This window comes from Dromiciops gliroides, chromosome 4 (assembly GCF_019393635.1).
Source record: "Dromiciops gliroides isolate mDroGli1 chromosome 4, mDroGli1.pri, whole genome shotgun sequence".
NCBI lineage: Eukaryota > Metazoa > Chordata > Mammalia > Microbiotheria > Microbiotheriidae > Dromiciops > Dromiciops gliroides.
The window spans coordinates 268,933,169-268,954,787 of NC_057864.1; positions in this window are offsets into that span (position 1 = coordinate 268,933,169).

Genomic DNA, 21,619 nt, shown 5'->3' on the forward strand with positions numbered 1-21,619 from the left:
ACCAATATTATATTCACCATTTCACAAATGAAGAATTTAAAGCTTGGGTTAAATTACTTGCCCACAGGGGCATCTAGGTAGTGCAGTGGATAAAGCACTGGCCCTAGATTCAGGAGTACCTGAGTTCAAATCTGGCCTCAGACACTTGACACTTATTAGCTGTGTGACCCTGGGCAAGTCACTTCACCCTCATTGCCCCGGAAAAAAATAAGCTTATTTTATCATTCAGATTTACAAAATAAATACAGTTTTCTTAAAAAAAAAAAACAAATTACTTGTCCACAGCTATCCATGTAGTTAAGTGATTGTGGTAGGATATCAACTTAGGTCTTATTGACTCCAAATATTTGCATTCTATCCACTAGAGCTAATTTATGCTAATTCTTTGTAAGTACTCATTGGTAACATACTATGGCCTACTTTTGCCTACCAAGGTTATTGTTTTTTAAATTTATTTTGAGATTGCAGTGTTCAGTGTTTCACAGACAAATGACAACCCCCAAAAAAGAGCATACTCTCCTTCTAAAACAAAATATTACTTTCTGTCATTTCAATGTTAGGGGCAGTGATAATTTTTATGGCTAGAACAGGAAGCCAAGATTAGCAAAGCCATAGAATGGCAATGCAGAGAACTGGAGGTTGAGATATTGCCATATTTCCGAAGCCAGATGCACCGGAATCAGAAAACACGTGTGTTGGAGGTAATGGCAAGTCATGGAAAAGTCAAGATTTATGTCTGAACAGAGAAGCAAGGAAATATGCAGAAGCCAGAGGTCTAGATGGAGTAGTGAGTCAAGAACCAGATTAAGCAGTCAGGACAGCAGAGACACAAATCATCAACAATACAGAGATCCTATAACTGAGACAACTTCCATCTCAGTCAAAGTTCCTTCACATATTTCCTTGCTCGAGCAAGAGGCAAATGGCTGGATTCTCTGGGCCTGGTTGACACGCTTAGTGATGTGAGTAGTTGATGTGCTATGGTGGAATGAGACTAAGCAGGGTTTTGAATTAGATGGAACCTTAAAGATCCCTTAGCTCAACACCTTTTTAATGTGGAAATCAAGTTGCAAAGAGAATAATTGACTTCCTCAAGGAAAGTAGCATAGGTCGAATTTGAAGCCACACTCTACTTCCAAAATCAGTGTTTGTACTGCTTACTGTCTAATGGGGGAAGAAGATACAAACACAGTTTTCAGCTTCTATTGCTGCTCATGCTCCCTTCCCCCATCCCTTTTTGGTTTTGTTTTATTTTTTGGCACGGAATGCTTGATTTGAATTATTCATGAAGGGCAAACTCCTGCTCTAATATAAAGTGTGTGTGTGGGGGGGGTGCATTGGGAGAGGAGTGGTAAAGAATAACAAAGCCATCAGCATTTTGAGGTCTCCATGCCTGCCCAAAATATACATGCAGAGCTGGCCACTTCCACATGGTTTTAATGAAATTGAGATGTTAATGAAGAAAACAGCTTAATGGGAAAGAGAAGAATGCAGGAAATGTAGACGCTAGGCTCAGGGTCCTCAATTTGGCAAATATTTTGATCGGTGCAAATTTGTTAATTGAGGCAATTGATTTTCACCTGAAAATGGTCGCAATATCTAATTCATTAAAGCCTAAAATAACATCCTTTGGGCTAAATAAGGCTGTTCCATTCCTAACCTCTTAGTGATGTATTAACAGTGTGTAGGCATTTGAGTGCATATCTTAAAAAGTGCCACATTAACAGGAATCTACTCTGGAAAATTAAAAAAAAAAATTAACAGTGCACACGCACTTAGGGTGGGGGAAGGGGAAAAAAAAAAAAAAAACATGGCCTCCAGCTCCTGTCCTCCTCTTTGGCAGCATTTTAAGGTCTGTGTTTAATATTGCCAGGCCTGCTTGAGTGATAAATGTAACTGTATAAAAATTACTTATTACAAGCTGTCATGTTGCCTCACTCACATCGGCTGGGCTGGAGGCATTGTACATAAAACTCTCAGCTCCACCTTGACAGCATCAGCCGGGCTGGCTTTAAAGTAAAATGCTTTCAGTCATGAATACAAAACATAATTTACCTTTTCATAATACTTCAGTTTGAAACACTTTGGGAAAGCTCGTGTTACCGTCAAACCTCTACCTGAGTGGAGGGAGAGGAACCTGTGAATTCCAAGCTGTCATTTGAAATGTGCTGCTGCCTTCCATCAGTTTTCTCTTTGATGAAACCTTAAGCTGGTAAATTGTGGGCCCTCTAATTTTTAAAAGTTGTATTTATGCTTAATTCCTTTTCGCAACTCTTTAGTGACAAGATGGTGTCAAGGTGGGATTAGCTAGATCACTGAATTGGAATATAGAACTGGGATTCTTAGCTTGACCTTCCCCCACCCCTCACCTTGAAGCACCCCTCTCTAATAACTTTATGTTTAAGGGGTCATAGAGCATGCACTGAGCCACAGACTCAAAAGAAAATGTCTTAATTTACATAAAGTCCTGTTGCCACAAATGCTTTATAACTAATATAACGTTCCAACCACTGACCAGGACCAGTAGGCTCATCGTTGGTCACGCCATTATAAAGCCTCATGGACTTGTGTGTTAGTTCCATACTGCTGTTTAAACACAACAGGCCCCTGTAAGCTGTGAATGTCAGCCGGATGGAAATTGAATGTGAAGGCTCCTAGGAGACTCTCTGAAGAACAGCTGATTCATTGTGACTGTTTTTATAGTTAGTCATGATGCGTACAGTATGTGAGCATCCCATCTGCAGGGGTGTTTGCCCACCAGCCTCCCTGCCACATTGGCAGAAATGACCCCTACACCAAGCACAATCGGAATGGAGCTGCAGATGTACCCCTTGAGCCCAGATTCCTTCTGACAATGTTCACATTCAGTTAGGGCCCAAAGTGCTTGTACTTGTCAGGAAGGATAAATAATGAAGAAATCCACCCCCCTCCCCTCCCATGCCCTTTGGAGAGTGAAACAGAATTGCCCTAGGAAAGATTTTTCTTTGCCACTTTTTTCCATGGAAGCTCCCACCTCCCCCTATCAGCACAAATACTTTTTAATTCCTCCTTCCATCCACATTTAGGACTGCCTGAAAAAAAGGAGTCAGTTTGAAGTGAGGCAGTTGTGCCACCATACTTCCATTTTTGAAATAGAGATAAAGTGAGAGTTGCTTGGAAAGGGCTTATATAACTGTGTAAAGTCAATCTGCATAAAATCAGTAAGCTTGAGTTTCTGATTTTTATTTCACTTTGAAATATCTCATTTTAATTTAAATTCAAATCAAACTTTTTTTAAATGCCTATTTACTATGTGTCAAAAACATAGAGTGCCTAGGAGCTGGGAATGCAAAGACAAAACTGAGACAACCCTTGCCCACGAGAAGCTTACATTTAAAGTGTGGAGGGTCCCGTATGACTTGTATATAGACATATAGAATAAGGCATTTAGAAAATAAACAAAAAAAGTATTTCTGGAGGTGGCCACTAGGGAGAAATACGGAAATCAAGAGAGCCTATTACAGGAAGTTGGCAGTGGAAATGAGTTTGATGTAAGCTAGGAGTTTTGGGGAGGCAGAAATGATAAGGAAGAAAATTCTTGTCCTGGGGGATAAACTGTGAACAGACATGAAGGCTAGAGAGAAAATGTCCTATAACAGCAAGTAGACCAGTTTGGTTACAGTGGGAGGACCCCTTGATCTGGTACTTGCCCTAAAGGGATGACAGTCTAGTAATAGATAAGTCTGGGGCATTGTACAACCAACTTAGTGGATAAATTTTAGTGAATTACCTATAACTTGATAGGTTAAATTATTTGCTTAGGTCCACCCAAGTATTGCCACAGGAAGAACTGGAATCTTGGTCCTCCAGCCTCTTTGTCTAGCATTTAATTCACCACAATGTGTACAGAAATGAGTTAAATACAAATAGATCATTATTATTATTTTTTTCTGAGTGGTGAATCCCTTTGGCAGTCTGGGTTTCATCAGAATAACATTTTAAATGGGTAAAATAAAATACACACAATTACAAAAGAAACCAATTATATTAAACTAGTTATCAAAATATATTTAAAAACATAAGACAAGGTCATAACCCCTGGGGCAAGGATAGTTGAAGCAGAGGGCAGCTAGGTGGTATAGTAGATAAAGCTCAGGAGGACCTGAGTTCAAATCCAGCCTCAGGCACTTGACACTTACTAGCTGTGTGACCCTGGGCAAGTCACTTAACCCTCACTGCCCCACAAAATAACAACAACAACAGCAACAACAAAACAAGGGTAGTTGAAGTAGAATAAGATAAATATCTCAGTGGTACAAATGTTATGAAAATTATAAGGAGATTAAGATTGACTGTGATTGGATGCATCAGGAAACCTTTTAGAGAAGAGCAAACTTTCCCAAAATTGGACCTTCAGGAAGAGTATGTTTTCAATAGACAGGAATGGAGAAGAAAGACAGTCTAGGTATAAGACTAATAATATTCACAACAAAAAGGGAAAGCACAAGGATGTATTAAGGGAATGGTGAGTAGTAGTTAGTCTGCAGTGTAGGGGGTAGCAAGAAACAAGGCTGGAAAGGTCAGTAAGGGCCAGATTATCAAAAGCCTTTAATGTTGGGCTAAGGAGTTTCAACTTGTTTAAGCAAGGGAGAGCCACTGGAGGTTCTTGAGAAAAGTTATGACATAATTAGAACCATACTTTAGAAAGATTTCTAGTCATGACATATGACCTCTTGAAGATAATATAATGGTTAAGGCTAGAAAGAAACTATTGCCCATTGAATCTGAATCCATTTTATAGATAACAAAGCTGAGACCTAGAGAAGTAAAGGCAAATTTCTAAAGACACATGAGGCTAGTTACTGGTCTAACTTGGTGGAGAACAAAACTTTTAAAATTGTGGGTCATGAACCCACATGGGGTCTCGTAAATGAATGTGGGGGCTGTGAAAAAATTTGGCCACAGTAAAAGGTTATGTACATATTTTATAAACCTATATACCTGGGGTCATGTATGTGAAATTATTATATACATACTTCTATTTATCAGTTCTTTCTCTGGATGCAGATAACATCTTTCTTCATATGTTCTTTATAGTTAATTTGGATATTTCTAATAGTCAAAATGACCTATTTATTCACAGTTATTTTTTTTTTTTAGTGAGGCAATTGGGATTAAGTGACTTGCCCAGGGTCACACAGCTAGTAAGTGTTAAGTGTCTGAGGCCGGATTTGAACTCAGGTACTCCTGACTCCAGGGCCGGTGCTCTATCCACTGCGCCACCTAGCTGCCCCATAATAATTTTTATTAGATACAACTAGTCAGTGCAGAGCTATTCTTAAAACAATATTGCTGTTACTATATAAAATGTTCTCTTGGTTCTTTTCATTTTGCTTTTCATTATTTTGTGCAAATATTCCCATTTTTTTCTAAGATCATTTAGCTCATCATTTCTTATAGCACAATAGTATTCCATCACAATCATTTACCACAACTTACCATTTTGTCAAGTTCACGACTCATTACGCTAGAAGAAACTAAACACAGCTCCATAAAAAAATTTACATTTACCTGAAACCTCCAAGTTTTAGCTTGAGATTCCCCTTCTTCAAGAAGCCTTTCCTAGTCCTCCCAGTTACTAGTGCCTTCACCTCTAGAGTTACTTTATATCTGATCTATAGGAATCATGTGTGTACCAGTAAATCTACATATTACCTCTGGCAGGGAAAGACTATTTTTCTGTTTCTAGGCACAAAGCCTTGAACCTACTAAGTGATTAATAAATGTTTGCTAGTTGATTGAAGAAATATTTTTAACTTAACTTATATACAGGGTCATCAAAAAGTTTTGATACGGTCAAAAACAGGAAGTTTTGCCATTTTCCTAATAGAAATAGACTATCTTGACACCTTTTAGACACAAGCAAGAAAACTAGGTTCTTCAGTTTTTAATAGAGGATACCCATCTGCAACTTTCTAACTATGCAACAGCTACATTTGTAGCCTCAGGTGGAACATTCATCACTGGAAACTCATTGCATAGTTGTAGTTAACTTTATTCATCATCATTTTCTTATTACCATACTATCATAAAGAAATGAGGACACAAATCAGAAAACTGGTAGGTGATCAGTTAATATAATTCTGTCTTTCTCACAGGTTTCCAAGGTCAAATAAGTTTGGGCAGGTGACCCCCACCCCCACATAAGAATGAAGACAGGTCAGAAGGGGCTATAGGGCATCATTTCCTCAGGAAAATTTGATAGTCTTAGGAGTATTAGACTATTCCACTGGGCAGTCAGGTATATATCCTTAGTCATTTGTGAGAAAATATTCACTTTTTCAAGAGGGAGGAAAGGCATGGGGGAGGGTGTGGGCTTTGGATTCTCTTTGAAGGTATCCCAGAGAATTGTGGGAATCTGACTTATTTTTTAAATTTTGTTGGAGATAGTTATATCTTGACTTTTCTATTGGCCCTCTCCTTAGGTAAATGTTTTAGTTATCTTTATTTTAGTGAAAAAAAAAAACCAAACTACAACAACAACAAAGTATAGAGAGTTAAGGGCTCTCCTTGATCATGCCATAAATAGAACCAAATGGAAAATGTAACTCATCTCTTTCATAGGACCACAGAAATAGTTCTGGGTTCTTGACTATTTTTTAGTGTCATGGACCAATTCTGGTGAAGCCTATGGATAATTTTTCAGAATGACATTTTAAAATGTTTAAAATAAAATCCATAAGATGACAAAGGCAACCAATTTTATTTAAATACAGTTATCAAAGTATTTTAAAATATGTATTCATTGACTGGAGATCGAGAACTCCTAACTAAAGTTTTTTTGGGGGGAGCAACAAGGGTTAAATGACTTGCCCAGGGTCAGACAATTAGTAAGTGCCACGTGTCTGAGGCCAGATTTGAACTCAGGTTCTTCTGAATCCAGGGCCAGTGTTTTTTATCCACTACACCAACCTAGCTGCCCCCTTAACTAAAGTTCGAAAGAACCTCAATGGTTATTTAGTCCAACTTTCTTATTTTTTTTTTTTGCGGGGCAATGGGGGTTAAGTGACTTGCCCAGGGTCACACAGCTAGTAAGTGTCAAGTGTCTGTGGCCGGATTTGAACTCAAGAACTCCTGAATCCAGGGCCGGTGCTCTATCCACTGCGCCACCTAGCTGCCCCATCAACTTTCTTATTTTAATGAAGAAGAAACTGAGGCCCAGAAGTGTTAAGTGATTTATCCAAGGTCACATAGTAACAGTGGTGAAACACAGGTCCTCTGAATTCAAAGCCAGATCCTGATGCTATACTCCATTGCCTTCCTGTAATCTTTATCTTTAAAAATGTTCTCATCCTTGAAGATCCAGGTCACATTTCCATGAAGCCTTTCTTGATCAACCCCAACTAGACTCATTCTCCCTCCTTCAGATTTATCATAGTACTTGGTTTATACCATTTCTAGGTATTTAACATAATCCAATTTGTGTTGTCTGTTCATAGCCCAGCCTTCTCTCTTCTCTTAAATTGTAAAGGAGGCTGATTTCAGCTTGATATTAGGAAAGCTTCCTAATAACTGGAGCTGTTCAAAATTTGGAAGGCCTGTCCCAGGAAATTCTCTTTAGTTCCCCACTCATTCACTCAGAATTTTTATGTGGAGGATGGATGCTCACCTGTCAGACATGCTTTGAGGGGATTCCTATTTAGGTTAATGTTGCTCTAAATGACCTCTAAGGTCCCTTTGATTTCTCAGGTTTAGGTTCTTCCTCACAGAAACTAGGCGGTTACTCACACATAACTCTCCATCTCCCATTTCCATGCCCTTGTACAAGCTGTTTCCTGAGTCTGGCAAGCACTTCTTCTTTACAAGTATCTCAAGGAGTCCCTCTCTTTAAGACAAAGCTCAGCACCATCTCTTGCATAACCCTTTCCTGATCTCATTTCCAACTGTTAGTGTTCTTATGCCAAATGATTTTGTATTTGACAACTTTTTATATATTTCTATTATTTGCTTTATAGTACATATGCTTATCTATTCAATTGTCTCTCCCATTAGCCTCTAAGCTCCTTGTGAGTAGAGATTGTTTCATTCTTCTTACTTGTGTCCCCAATGCCTAGCACAGTTCCTGGCACATAGTAGACACTTCATAAAAACTTGTTGATGGAATTAGTTATAGGAGGAGCTAGTTGGGGGGGGGGGTAGGAAAATTATCATCTTTAGACTTTTTGAATTTAAGGTACCAGTGTTTATTATTATCAATTATTAAATTCTCTGGTACTATAGTAACATCTTCAGGTACTAATAGATTGCATAGTGCCTTATACACTATGGACATTGTATATACATTTGTTGAAGTGAATATCATAAGGTTGCTTGTCCTGATTTTAGCTGTGATTTTAGGTCTTGTGTCTAGTTTTGTAGCTTTAAAAAAAAATTTTGGTGGGGAAATGAGGGTTAAGTGACTTGCCCAGCGTCACATAGCTAGTAAGTATCAAGTGTCTGAGGCCAGATTTGAACTCAGGTACTCCTGAATTCAGGGCCAGTGCTTTGTCTACTGTGACACCTAGCTGTCCCCAGAGTTTTGTAGCTTTTAGAAAAACATTCCTTTGCTGTCAGGTGTTTTAGCTCTTATGAGCTATATCTATTGTGAAGTCTTTTCTTCATTCCTGTTACCTTCTAATAGGTTTCTTTTATTCCATTTGTTTACAGAAATCAAACAAACCAAGAGGGTTTTTTTTAGAATTGTATATAAGTATAGAAGATATACATAATAAAATATTTGGGTCTTTGATTAGTGGTCCCTACTGAAGAAATAGACATTCCCATTTGTGTGTGTGTGTGTGTGTGTGTGTGTGTGTGTGTGTGTGTGTGTGTGTGTATATATATATATATATATATATATATATATATATATATGGGGCAACAATGAGGGTTATGTGACTTGTCCAGGGTCACACAGCTAGTAAGTGTCAAGTGTCTGAGGCCAGATTTGAACTCTGGTCCTCCTGAATCCAGGGCCAGTGCTTTATCCTCTGTGCCAACCCACTGTCCCCTTTAAAGTGCCAGTATATAGTAGGTATTATATAAGTACTTATTCTTTTCTCTTCTCCTTTTTTTTCCTTTTTTTTTTTGCAGGCAATGGGGGTTAAGTGACTTGCCCAGGGTCACACAGCTAGTAAGTGTCAAGTATCTGAGGCCAGATTTGAACTCAGGTACTCCTGAATCCAGGGCCAGTGCTTTAACCACTGTGCCGTCTAGCTGCCCCTTCTTTTCCTTTTTTTTTTTTAAGGCAATTGGAGTTAAGTGACTTGCCCAGGGTCACACAGCTAGTAAGTATCAGTGGTGAGATTTGAACTCAGGTCCTCCCAACTTCACAACCAGTGCTCCATCCATTGTGCCACCTAGCTGTCCTCCATTAATACCTAATTAGGATGACTGAGGACACTTTCATGACATGGTTTAGGGAATATCTCTGGGTCTTAGTACTTTTGAACTTTCATAATTTGTCAAAGATGAATATTAATTCTCAATATTTGGGGTGGCCTAATTTTTTCTATCACTTAGACAATGAACAAAATAATAAACTAAAACCTGATTTGTAACATTTACTGATTTCTTATGTATAAGTGCTTACAATGTTAATTATCAGTTTTTGAGAGCCAGTTTGAGTCCACTCCAGCACACCATTGAACCCCATCCTCTAAAACACAAAGGGGAAGACTTTTCCCTTGGAAAAAAAAATGGTATTTCAAGATGGCAGAGAGAAGCCAGGAAGCTGCCTGAGCTTTCCTGTGTTTCCCTCAAAAAGAACATTAAATTAAGCCTCTAAAAAGATTCTGGAACTACAGAACCTACAAAAAGACAGAGAGACACAATCCTTTTACTTGAGATAATTTAGAAGACTTCAGGAAAGGTCTGTCTTATCTGGGCGAAAGGGGAAGGTGGCTCAACAGACTTACCGGCAGCTTGACACAGCTGCAGCTGGACACTGCTGAGAGTGGTGCAGCTGAGAGGGGTAAGAAGCTTGCAACTGTGATCCCTGTGCCCCAGGAGCCGACTTCATCTTTATAAGTTTAAAAATAGGCTACAATAGGAGTAAGAAACAGAAAAGGACCTTTAGCATTAATAGCTTCTATGGTGAAAAGGAAGAACAAAACTCAGATGAGTTTGTCAAAATGCCTACAAGTGAAGACTCAAGTGGGAAGATGATCTTATCTCAAGACCAAAAAGCCTTCTTTGAAATGCTTAAAAAGGCTTTTGAAAACCAAATGAGAGAGGTAGAAGAAAAAATGGAAAGAGAAATGAGAGTTACTCTTGGAAAAGAAGCACAAAAAATGACTGAAAAAAAACCCAGTTCCTTAAAAAATAGAAAAAAATTGGCCAAATGGAAAAAGAGGTACAAAAGCTTATGGAGGAAAATAATGCCTTAACAAAAGAAAAAATGATATTTGCACTTAGATGACCCAAAGTCAGACAGTGATCTTCTAGCTGCTAGACCAGTTAAAAGCCTAGAGATGTGTGTGTGTGTTGGGAGGGATGAGTAATTTTTGTTCCTTTTTTCTTCTTTTCCTGAATCAAAGGTCTTGAAAATTACTGTTATAACACCAAGTTTGAAAAGAACACTCTAGTTTTCTGTAGTATATCCCTAGCTCTTTCGAACATGTCTGGCTTAAACGGAATTTCACCACATTTTATTTCCACTCCTGTAATTCTTAAGGGAAAACAAGATGGCTTCAGTAAACCTTGAAGTCACTAGAAGCTCATAGTTGCTGTTCACAAATGTTCTTTTTAGGGGTTCCTAGCCAGCCCAACCTGAATGTCTGAAAGGAGACACCTAAAGATGTCTGATGGGATGAGATTTTCTATTTCATCCCTGTAAGATAGATTCAGTGCATAATGAGATTACTATAGTGACTTCATACAAATTTACTGCAAAAGAATGTCCCACCAAGGAAATGGGATCCTAGGTAGAATCTTATTTACAATCTTAAATATTAACAAATGGAGTTGAACCATATGTCAGAGAGGGGAGGGGAGAGGGTGGAAGGCAGGAAAGCAGAGAAGGAAAGATGCAAATGAATGTGTTTAATGGAGGTTTTTAATTTTCTAATTTGGTACACAAATTGCAGCAGCAAACTGAACCAGCTTCATAAAGTTAAAATCAAATTTGTTTGATTTGTTTAGAGAGCTTTGATGACTATTCTTCTGACACTATCATTAATATGACTATGTTCAGGTGGAAGCTTCTGGTCAACTTAAATGATATTTAGCTCAATTTAGTTATGAGAATGTGGACAAGTATTAATTAACAACTACCACTTACCTCTTTCTCTGGAGTTCTATTGTATAAGACAGATGAGTTTATTTGTTTTTTTAATAGAAAGTTGAGAGATGCATAGGTAATTTTTTCTGAAATATAACAGGACTTGGCATATATTTATAAATGAAGAAGCCCAGACTACTTTAAAAAGAAATCTCATTGCCCTGCTAAGAACGGGTAAACTCGGTGAGATTGGCTCTCCTTGATTTTATTGAAATTCTGTCTGTTGAAATCACTCCCTTTCTGCAAAGCAGGTTGGGTGTCACTTCCTCCATGCATCTTTCTCTATGCACCTCACCCACATGAATATCTTACAGGATTTTCTTTGATCCCTCCTTCAATCAATCAATCAATCAATCAATCAACCAATCATTCTATATTCATTAAACAGCTATGCAGCAGGCCCTATTCTATGCTCTAGGGATACAAAGACAAAAACAAAAATCCAAAAGACAACTAGTCCCTGCCCTCAAAGAACTTACAATCTATATAGGGGAAACTGTGTATTCCAAATGCATATGAAAGAGATAGAAGATGATTCCTAGGGAAGAGGATTGGATAAGGTAGAAGATAATGCTTGGGCTGAGGCATGAAGGAAATTAGAGATTCTGAGAGTTAGAGATAAGAAGTGAGTACCCTTGTATTTTAGGAAAAGCAGTCTGGTAGCTATGGAAAGGATGAATTGGAGACAAAAGGCAGGAAAATTGAATAGGAGGCTATTGCAATATAGTCCTGGCCAGAGGTGATAAGAGCTTGAAATAGAGTGGGAGCCTGTGTGAGTGGAAGAGAATAGATGTGATAATCATTGAACAAGTAGAAACAATGAGTTGGAAACTGCCTAGTAAGAATGAAGAGTTTAGGATATACATTATTTCACTCTCCCTAGTATCATAGTTTTATTCATGTTCCTACATTTCTTATTAGATGATGTTTCATGAGAGCAAAGTCTCTGTCTAACACAAAGCCTTGCACCTTGTAGACACAATACATGTTAGTCCTGAATAGGACTAAGCCTAAGCCTGTAAATTCTTGGGAAGAACTGGGAGTTAGCTCTTTTTATTTTCACCTGTAGCAAAGGTCAAAGATGTGAGATACATATTATAGCTCTTTAATGGGTAAGCCTTCCAGACTTTGTTTGCATTTATCATCTGGCAAAACAGATGAACTTACAGCTGAAACTAAAGTTAAGTACGTTTAATCTCATTCCTATGTGTCTACCACTTCCAGTCCAATCCATCATTGATCTCAGACATGTACAGAAACAGGGAGGTAGGGTATAAGCTGATGCCTGAGAGAGTGCCAGCTGTTCCTGAACCTACAACTCTCTCAAATCATCTCCTGCTCCTAATAGAGGTAGGAATAAGATGGTGTTCCTTCCTAATGTGTTCATTTGTGAACTAATATTTGTCTGAAGTCTTTTGCTCTCAGAGAAACATACAGTTTTATTGGCAGCATAACAGAAATGAATGGGTTCTGTCCCTTTGTTTCTGGTCACATCTCTTGAAATCAATTTGGAATTTATTAAGCACTTACAATGTGTACTATATAATATGACATAATACATATTATATATAACTTATAAAATATGATTTGTAACATAATATATGTAATATACTAAATAATTCAGTAAAATGCACTATATTAGGCACTAGGCACACAAAGAACAAAAGACATGATTTCTTTCATTAAATGAACAAACTAGAAGACTGCAGTTTTATTTTTATCCTACCCTCTTAGCTTAGAAGGGGATCCTTTTCTGAAAAAAAAAAGGGCTCAAAATCCATAGGCTATCAATTTTAAAGAGTGAGGTTCTAGGGGAATAGGCAAATCCCCAACTCATCTCCTTATTTCCTTGGTGACTGAGGGATTTTTAATTACTTTAATGTTAGTCTAAACCTTGTCTAAGTGTATTGAAGTGGGAGAGAACCTTGCTATCTACGGTCTTCATTTGTGAAGGGTAAAAGGGGAGATTGTTCTGCTAGAAAAATGTACAATGGTTAGTTGACCACCAATGACTATTCTTTAAGTAAATGGATAAGTGAGTGAATTAGTAGGGAAATAACCAAGCACCTGAGATTCTTCATGAATAAAGAGTACTCGGGGTAGCTGGATGGCGCAGTAGATGGAGCGCTGGCCCTGGATTCAGGAATGCCTGGGTTTCGGATCTGGCCTCAGACACTTTACACTTGCTGGCTGTGTGACCCTGGGCAAGTCGCTTGACCCTCATTGTCCCAGAAGAAAACAAAATTTAAAAAAAAATAAAGAGTACAGAAACATGATGACTGTATAGATGGGGATCTTAAAAAGAACTCATGTGACCATATCTGTGATATGCTTTGAGTTTAAAGAAATAGATTTTCTCTATCACCCATTTAGCATTTGGTTTCTCCTGCTTTGCTTTGTTAACTTTTTGTGTTTATAAGTTATATTCTATGGTCCAGCCAAGTGGTATTGCTTATTGTTCCCCATTTATGACAATTCTATGTTCTGTCTTGGTGCCTCTGCAGTGACTACCCTTGATGCCTAGAATTCATTCTTTTCAAAACCTTACCTCTCAGATCTCTAAATCTAATCTTCTATTGTCCCAGACCAAGATTTCAATGAAAACAGAGCCTAGACTAGCTAGAATCATTTTATGGATGCTATTGCAGGAGAAACAAATACAAAATTTGATGAATATAAGAACTCAATTCAAGCAACCTCCTTTATGTGAAGCCATTTTAGTTTTCCTCAGCTGCTATTGCTTCTCTTCCCATGATCTCCAATTACTTTGAATTTATTTCATGCATATTTCTATACATATGTGTAAAATGTACAATCTGATTGCATTGTGGTGCATCTCTTTCCCACCTGTTGTGCCTCGAACTTTTTTAATATAATAAGGGCCTTAGCCACCTCTCGCCTCAGATCCTTTATTCTAACTCCAAGCCCCTTTCACTTTGTAAATCCCCCTGCTTCTAACTTTCTTCTTCTTACTGCCACTGCTGAACCCCTGTGTTTCTCTCTCACCGACCTTCTGTCTGTCTGCTCCGTCAGTCTGCCCTCTGCCGCCTTTACCACCCCTCTAATCTTGTCCGCCAGCCTTTCCTCCTTGCTCCTAGTCCTGCGTTACTCGTCTTCTCCTGTGTCCTTGTAGCCCCGTCTCTAGTCTGCTGCGCTCCAACCTTTCTAATTTCATCAGCCACCGCTTGACCTCTTCTCCACCTCATCTCCTCCATCCAAACGTCTCTAATCTCGTCAGCCCCGGTACCTTGTCTGCCCCCCTGAGTCTCACCCCCAGGTCTATATATACCTTTTCTTCTCTCCACTCAAATCTCAGGTCTTCCTGCGCCCCCACAGACCAAGCTAATCCACTAGCCAGGACTGAAGCTGGTGGGGGGGGGGGCGCGCTCCAGCTTCACGTGCCTCAGCACAGGCTACGCCAGAGCCCAGCATCTCTCAGATAGCTTTGCCCAGGTCAGAGGGAACTGGGGGCTTTTTCCCCCCAGCTCTCTGACCTGTCTTCTTGTACAGCCCACAGGGCTTTTTGGCTCAGCTGAAGCTGAGGAGAAGGGGCACAAGCCCCTCCCACACAGAAGAGACCCTGAGGGCCTAAGGCTTTCCAATCTCAGCCCAAAGGTAGGGTCCCCAAATCAAAATAAATTTCCATAATAGTAAGTTCTTAATAACTATTTGATTAACTGATAGGTATTTTATAAAAACAAGAAAAGTATAGTCTGAAATCTGACAGTGGCTACTATCCATGGGACATTCTAGGGCTGCCTAAGCATTCATAAGTCTTAATCATTCTGTTAAAATATGTGTCCTCTAAGCAGACACCTTATACTGCTGGTCTTTTTGGCTTCATAATTTGCCACTCCTTATTAATAGTATTTCTGCTCTAGCAAATTCTTTTTTTTTTTTTTTTGCCAAAAGAAACCAGAATTGTCACAACAATTGGTTTCATGGTTCAACCACCATTACTACCATTGTCATCATCACTAGCATTTATGTGGTGCTTTAGGTTTTGCAAAGCACTTTACAAGTATTATCCTGCTTAATCCTCACAACAGCCTTGAGAGGTAGTTTTATTTTTATTAATATTCTCATTTTACAGATAAGCAAACTAAGGCAGGCAGCAGTTAAGTCACTTGCCCAGGTAAGTGTCTGAAGCAGGATTTGAACTCAGGTATTCTTCTGACTCTAGGTTTGGTATACTCTATCAATTCACTGTGCTGCCCTATATATTTCTACTGGCCCATCCAACATAGAACTGGAATATATACTCAGGTCTGCTGACTTTTGTCCAGTTCTCTTTCCAGAATACAATCAGTAATTAGAATGATTTTTTAATTTCACTTTGTCAGTCACCTGTGTGGATCTTTCTGATTAAAAATGAGAACTTTTCACAGCTTAGGAATTGAAGACGTCAACTGATTTCTCATAGATACATAGATATAAAGGTAGAGAAAATCTTAAAATAACAATTTCAATGGTTCCCTATTGACCTCAGGAAAAAAAATACAAAATTGGCATTTTAGGACCTGTACAATACAGTTATAACCTACTTTCATTCATATTACTGCATTTTATGCACTCTATATTTCAGCCCAATTGGAATTCTAGTCGTTTCTAAGATGACACATCTCATCCCCATGAATGGAACGTAGTATTTCTTCATCTCTGCTCTTCAGAATTGTTTTCTTCTTCAAGGCTTGTAAGGGGCTAAAATCCTAGCTATACTGTGTAAGATATCTAATGAGTAGTTGCCAATAAATTATATGCTTTAGCAAGAGTATTTAAGTGTTTAAGTATTTATTAAAGAGCATTAGGATCTAATGATCAGAGAGAAAGGTAAAAGTCTAACTATTTTTAAGAGACCCCATCATCCGACCTGCCATGGCGAGGTCAGGAACCAAAAAGACCCAATGTTTCCTTCTTCCTCCCAGAAGCCTCCTGTGAAACTGGGAACATTCCATCCACATGCACACACAGCTCCAAGCTAATTGGCTGGTAGCTTTGATAGACAGTACCCACGAGCAAATGTCACTTCCTGATGCCAAGGAAAAGCCGCATGGCTTGCCTTCAGACGCCTTCTCCTCATGGTGGAGCTTTAGATGGTGTCACTCCAATTGTTACAAGCTTAACTCAGATGGCACTTCCTCCATGAAACATTCCTGATCCATAGTAGTTATTAGTGTTCTCTCTTTAAATATTCTTAGATTATTTTGCCTAGCTCTCATCCTTGTCCCCATCACCCTTACATATTTATCTATGTACATAATATATCCCCCAAAGAAGATAAACCCAAGAATGGAGATTATTTCATTTTTGTATTTGTATCCTTAGAATTTACACTGATAATGTTGCTTATAATTATTTGTGTTTAAAGTACATTTGCATGGGGCAGCTAGGTGGCACAGTAGATAGAGCACCGGCCCTGGATTCAGGAGGACCTGAGTTCAAATCTGGCCTCAGACACTTAACACTTACTAGCTGTGTGACCCAGGGCAAGTCACTTAACCCCAATTGCCTCACTAAAAAAATAAATAAATAAATAAATAAAGTACATTTGTACCAAGAGGAGAAATCGTAGTAAGTGATAGTAATTTTTTATGGACCCGGTCCTTCTACTCACGTAGGCTTGATATAAGGAAAGTGGTAAAGGTATGAGGAATGAGGGACTTCACAGGAAACTTCACTTTCTTCTTTAACAGCTTTAATTTTGTTTTCCAAATCATGAGAGGGTGCAAAACTTCCAGAGTATCCTTTTTACCTTCCTCTTTCCTCTTCTTTTTGCATTTCCCCTCTCTTCTCTAAAACTTACCATCCCTTCAAGGCCCAATTTGTTCCCTCCCTCCTTCACTGAACCTTCTCTGATTGTCCTAGCTGCATTGTTATCTCTCCCTGCCCTGAACTCTTGTAACAATGATTCACGGGATCTCTCCTCTGGCACTGGGCATATCCTGTGTTGCAATGCATTGTTATTTCTTTGGAAAGCAGAGTGTTAGATTAAGAGAAAGATGTGGATCTGAAGCTTTTCTCTGCTACTTATTAATTGTATCCCCTTGGGCAAGCTACTTAAATTTTCTGGGCTTCACTTTCCTCATGTGCTAGACAAGGGGTTTGGACGAGATGTTCTTAAGGTCCATTCCAGCTGTACATACTATTACTCATCTCACTATCTACTCTGAAAACCCCTGAAGTCAAAGCCCAGGTGTTTTTGGCATACTCATCATCCAGGATGAAGAAAGCACAGACTAGAAGAGAGGTATAGTCAAGATAGACTATTGGGGCAAAGGGATACCCATTCAGTCTAATTTTTAAATCTATCTCAATGTACAAAGAAGAATTGCCTTACAATGATGAGTATTAACATATGTAATGAATTACCGGAGACTGCAGTATCTATTCAGAATCATAAATAAAATTATTTTAATTTATTATAATAAAGCATTATAACATAGTAATAATAATAACTAGCATTTCGATTACTAGCAAAGTGATTTACAAATCCTCACAACAACCCTGGGAACTAGGTGCTATTGTTATACCCATTTTTTAGATGAGGAAATTAAGGCAGACAGAGGTTAAGTTTCTTGTTTGTGGCCACACAGTTGCTGACTATCTCAGGCTTTGAACTCAGTTCAGAGTGGATAGAGATCCAATCTTGGATGGAGTCAGGAAAAAGACTTGGATCCAAATCTCTCTTCTGACACATACTGGATGTGACCCTGATCAAGTCACCCAACATCTCAGTATCCCTAGTGACTGTCCTAAGACTTTAAGTTGCAGAAAGATTGTTGATCTATGCTGATAGATAGATGTCTGAACAACAAAAAAGTATTAGAATGGATAGCTATTGTGATAGAACAGGCACCTAGCCTCTTGAGGTTACTCAGGTCAATTCAGCATCAAAGCAAGGATAGAATGAATGTTTTCTTGGGCACTCTTTAAGCCTTATGGTTTTAAAATTATTAAAAAATCAATAGATGAAATGGATTTGATGATCTATGCCCCCAAAACTGTGGAAAGGGATTTATGAAAGCAGAATTTCAGTTCCCAAGTTAAATATTATATTGGAAACTCTCAGGGGGAAGATGGTATATAGTTTTTAACTTTGTATCATTAGTGCTTTTCATGTAAGTATAAGTAAGATCATAGGATCTGGTGATAGAAGAAATTTCAGAGAACATTGAGTCCATCAATCAATCAATTAAGTATTTATTAGATTTGGATTTGGAGGGGACTTTAGTTTAACCTCTTTATTTTATAGATGGAAGAAAATGAGACCAGAGAAGATGGTTTGCCCATCACACATAAAAAACAGCAGAGATAGGACATGAACCCAGATCTTCAGAATCTTAGTCCATCATGTTTTCCTTTATTCCATATACTACTCGTGCCATGTTTAATAAATTGTTTGTTGAATTTAAAGTAACAGATTTGACTACTTTGCTGACCAGCGTACTACTTGAGCTTCCATCTAAGTGTGATGGCTATATTATCCTATAATTGAGTTGTGCCTTGATAGGTACATGTACAAAAATCTATTTTCCTGAAAACCTTGCCAAATTTCTATCACTTCTGAAAACTGCTCTATTTTTATACTCAGGTATTTGGCTCCACCTCAAAATCCCAAAATCATTAAAAAGAAATCATAAGTGATTACAGTAATTCTTGAAGCTCTCAATTAATGTGTGTTTCAGATTGTCAGAACATGATAGAAAAACACATTTTGCCAGCCAGTGTTGTTGCTGAACAGATGATAAAAGGAAGTTAAATGGGATTTGAAAAACAAAACAAGACTCTTTTTTAATGATGTGATCCTTACTTTGTAAATAAGACAGTTTGTAAGTGTACAACATCTTTATTATTGCTATAATTAGTATTAGTATCTGGTCTTCTTCCATATAAAATATAGGACATGATGAAATCTTTTTGTAACATAATATAGCATAATGATCATTGCATTGGCTTTTGGTCCCAGTCCTGACCCTTAGTGTGTGACCTTGATTAGAGTAATTCACCTCCTTGGGACTCCTTTTCCTCTTCTATATTATGAGGGTCCTGGACCTGACTATCTTTAAAACTAACTCAACATTTTAAGTCTCTTATTTATCCTGGATAGTTATTTTTTCAAAGACTAAAATAACTCATGAGATAAGACTACATTTCTAAAATAAAATAAAAAAAACTGGTATAATCAGATGGCACTTTAATACCTGGTTTGTATGATTCACTTTAGTTCATCTATAAGGCTATGGGGTCCAAAAATCAAGTTTCTCTGACATAAGTGCTATGACTAGCCTCTGGGGAACCAGCCATGGGTATTTGAAAGCTTTATCTTATTTTAGGCTACACAGAGAGGCCCAGGAATGAGCCAATGATGAGTTTAATGAGGACAATCGAAAAGCTTGTTTGTGATACCAGGAGAAGGCAAGTTTGTAAAGCACAGCTTTTGTGCTGCTGTTGACATCTCTCATTTCCATGTAAATTTACTAATATGCTTTAAACATATGAAATACAAAATGAGTGAAGCAAAAACCCTTTTCAAAGAGGCCATTTCTTTTTTTTTTCAAAGAGGCCATTTGTTGAAAAATTTCTTAAAGCAGCCATAACTATTTGCTGCTGCCTGTGTGTTATTTTCTATGAGAAAATTGAATCCAAGAAATATTATTTTTGGTGTTTCCCGAGCTCCTAATATTTTTTACAAATATACTGTTGCTAGAGCCCAAGTGTTTGTGTTCCAAATGAGCTCTTAAAAGATCCGATCCACTGTTATCCAAAACCAAGATTTCAATGAAAATCGAGCCTGGACTAGCTAGCATGATTTTATGGATCATCTCACAGGAGACCAAATATAAAATTTGAGAAATATATTTTCCAAGAGAATTGTAGCTCTCACCACATATTTCCATTTTAAAAGCCTAGCACTTCAATATTTTTTCTAAGTCATCATGGTGGCAAATTGCTTATATGAATAACTGTCTGACTGAAATTAATGATCACTAGCAAAGTGAACAATAATACTCAACTTGGAATATATCAGCAAGTTTCTTTCTGGTTAGTGCCTTGGAAAAAAAGGTACCCTGTTTTTAAAAAAGAAAAATTGGTCTGTAGATTTGTAATGCCAACTGACCTGCTAAGACAGAAAGGTGAACGAGAGATGGTTGTTAGTTCATGAGCAATGCAGCTAATTTTCAGGGTAGTGCCTTAATGTTAATAAGGGTGAATTGTGTGCTAACCTCCTCATATGCTAGATTTAGGAGTTTTGAAGGGCTATTTGTCACATTACAAGATGACAAATTTGGAAAACACTCTGGCCATGGAGCACTTGGGGACAGAGGGAAAGACTCAGTTCTAATCCCATCTTTACCATGGATGCTCACATGATCCCTCAGTAGCTTTTGAACCCTACTGAGACTATGTTCTTCAGCAGTGAAGAAAACTGACCTTGCCTTTGGGTAAAATAGCCCTGAAGCATTTGTAAAATGGAAAGTGGTGCATATTACAATATAAAGAGGTTGACTATAATAAAAAGTATTGTTAAAATAGCTTTTGTTTCTTTTTAAGACTCTCTGTCTCTCTCTGTCTCTTTCCCCCTTGGTTCTTTCAAATGAGTTCTTTCCATTGTACAATCAAAATTAATTTTAAAACAATCTTAGTTACTTTATTTGTAATTGTCTGGTGCAGTTCTCTGGAGCGGTTTCTGCCTCTATAGGTCCCTGTGTGCTGTAAGCAAAAGTTCAAGGGATGGCAGAGGTTCTAGTCTGACAATTACATTAGAACCCAGAAGAAAAATTTCAAGACTACTTCAGTTGTAAGAATGGGTAGCCATCGCCTGAGGAGTTTGAAGATAATTTATGCCTCTCAGTTCTTCAGTAATAGATTCTATTTTATCTGATTTATTATGTACTGATGAGCACAAACTCAAATAGCCTTCTATATCTAGCTGATCCCAGAGAACTAGACCATGCTTCTAGTCATCCATTGACTTCTACCATTTCTATAATCTTTACTGTTGTCCCACATCCTCCCCATCCTTAATCCTCTTCCTAGGGGAATAGGAATCAAATCAGAGCTACCATTGCTTCTGAAAAGGGCATGTTAATCAATTCCCCTGTGGCTCCTCTAAGAATTCTGACTTCCCAGAACAAAATGACCTTTCCTGGCTACCTCTCCTCTCCACATGCTGTGTCCCTCTATTAGAATATGAGCTCTATGAGGGCAAGGCCTATTTTGCTTTGTATTTCCATTCTCAGCAATTGGCACAGTGCTTGGTCCATACTAAGCAGTTACCACATACTTTTCATTCATTATGCATCAACTAGACCAGGGCTT